This window comes from Rhyacophila brunnea, unplaced genomic scaffold (assembly GCF_057557595.1).
Source record: "Rhyacophila brunnea isolate RB1 unplaced genomic scaffold, BYU_Rbru_1.0 scaffold_90, whole genome shotgun sequence".
Classification (NCBI taxonomy): domain Eukaryota; kingdom Metazoa; phylum Arthropoda; class Insecta; order Trichoptera; family Rhyacophilidae; genus Rhyacophila; species Rhyacophila brunnea.
The window spans coordinates 1,121,262-1,124,229 of NW_028233362.1; positions in this window are offsets into that span (position 1 = coordinate 1,121,262).

A 2,968-nucleotide genomic window follows, 5' to 3' on the forward strand; every position below is an offset into this window, starting at 1 on the left:
TATAGGAAAACATTTTTTTGCTAAAGTAGTTTAAGTGTTTAAAATCAAATTATATCAATAAAAATTCGACAAGAATCAACATTTAAGTTTTATTTTATGGTAAAATACTTTAAGATTTAATTATTTATGATTAAATTATCCTTCTTACTTTTTTTTAATAAAAAACGGTAGTTCTTACAGAATCAAATGAATTATTTGCAAATGTTTATACACTAGTATATATATATAAAACGAATTTCCTTTAAATTAATTTACAATAATATTTTTGTTAAGGCGCAGGGTTTATTTTTAATATTCAAAAAACTGTTTGTAATAAAATTCAAGCGATTACTAAAAATACCATTTTAGAATTTTTTGAATATATTGCGCTGTTGTACTTATACAAGATGTATTAAAATTGACAATTTAGTGTCTATTATATTCCGTTTAACATTATAAATATTTTCTTATATAATAATGTGCAAAAAAATAATACTTCTCCTTATATATTTGTATAATATCATAAGCTTTTTATGTGTAACATCTGATAAATCTAATGACAGTATATAAAAATCATATTCGCCTATGTAAAAAAATATAATAGTTTTATTTTTTTTTAAGCCTTATAATGTAAATATCATACTTACAAAATATAAATACCAAATTGAGCCGAAAAAGCATATAAACAAATAATATTTGTTAGCCGAATATAAAAATACTTTAAACAAATACATAATATAATTGTTATAAACTAAGTAACCATAAAAGGGTTTATAAAACAATGGGGCAACAAACCAAAAAAAAATATTTAGCCAACAGATTCTTGATAAGGCTTTTTTATTAATCACAAAGCATACCTATACTTGAAAAATTACATATTAAACCTATAGAAATACTCAAAATATAAAAGCTCGACAATTAATTATTAAACTAGTTTATAAATAAAGGTTTTGTTGCAATAAATTACCCTTTAAAATCATTTAAGCAATTTCTAACGATTAATGAAAATTTAAGATTAAAGGTAGTTAAAATATATCAATACGCCATATAATTCGTAAAGCAAATAGAAAAATAATTAAATAAAAAACAAAAAAATATTACTATTCGCAGTGGTTAAAATGCAAAGAATTTAGTTAAGAAAAATAAAAGCAAAAGTGCATGGTATAACTTACCCATTACTATATTTATAAATCATAAACAGTCGCTATTCTAATCTTAAAATCTATCCTTAAAACTTCTGGTTTAATTAAACCATCTTTACAACTTTTTTTCGCTTGGAATTTGAGTTTCTTTGTAATATGATTTTTATCTTCCAACTTTTGGATGAATACGGTTCAAATTACCATAAAGTAAACAATCATAGCTTTTTTTACTCTTTTAACCAAATTAAAAATGATCTGTAATACTAAACCACCATATGAGTTTCTTAAATAATGCGAATTTTTTGTATATTTCAACCATAGCTATATTCAATAGAATGATTTAGAAAAAATTTCATTTTCTTGTGTTTTTTGATGTTAAAAATGAGTACATGTTCATAGATCAGCTTAATTACTATTTTCTTAATTACATTATTTGTTAGACTATACCATTTTTGGATTTAATTTAATTAAAGAAAGAAATGTAAGATCAAGTCAAACATTTCCTTGTGAAGTATTGAACTCATGTCCCGAAAAATTAGATAACTGTCTAAATGTTTTTTCTAATATATTAATAATTAATAATGAATGTTTTATATAATAATTAAGTACAACATTGCGCTACATTTGATATGGTGAACAAGTAATCATCATAGTTTTTGAAATAAAAACAAAAAATCCCAAGAAATTTAGTCAGTTAACAGTTCTTAAAGCTTTCTTCTTTCGATCTCAAGCTACAATTCCTGTAAAATTCTTAAAAAGCTTGTTTCATATACCCTTTATATTATCTAAAGAGATGTATTTGTGGCACATAGGGCCGTCAGTATATTCAACTAACACTATTACACATGTTTTAAATTATATTAATGTCTTCGAAAAAATAAAAGTTTTCTGATTTTTTTATAGTTACTAGATTTACACAATCATGCGGATTTTCTATTTTTTTCTAGTACCTGTTTGTTGGTCACATTCATTATATTGAACGTGTGCATAAATGTTATTTGTAAAATCAAAAAATTTATTTGATCAAAATTTGTTTTTTTAGAGTGTCTTTTAATGGCCCTGTTTAATTAATTTTTTTTATGTTTAAGATACTTAATAATTTTGCACTGATTTTGGATACCAATTAAATTATTTTTTTGTAGGAAAATTGGACTTTATCAGAAGTAAAATTATTAATTAATGGTTGTGTTTCAAGAAATTTTATAATATTTAAAAAATTTAGCATAAATTTTAACCGTTTCAATTAATATATATATTGTCAGACACCGATCATATAAAGAAGATTTAACATGACAAAAATAAATTTTTTAGGCATTCTAAAATTCTAAAAGGCTTCTTTTTTTAATTGTTTTAAAAAAGATAGATTTCATTTATATCTTTTTCATATATTTTTTTCAATTCTGTGACGTAAAGTGCTTAACATTTCGCATTCTACTTTAATTTATAAGAACCTAAAAATATTTTTTTTGAAAACGATATCAAAATTTACTCTAGAAATAAAAATAACTATATTGTTGGAATAAATGCAAAGAAATGTTTAAAAATATCCTTTTAGAATTAAAAATAAACATGGTACATATTTTATTTTACAACAAACAATATATAGTCACCTCGTTCAACCAAAATAAAAAATAAACATGGCAAGGATATTTTAGACATAAGATTACAAAATAAAAAAATATAATAAATTTTAATCATGATTTTATGCCTTTTAATAAAATGGATTTTCAAATAAAATAATTAAAAACTACTTTTTATTTGAATATATAAGGCTAACAGAGCTCTGTATATACATTTTCGCAGCAATTTTGCCGACAAAACGATGTTTTAACCTAAATATAGTAATC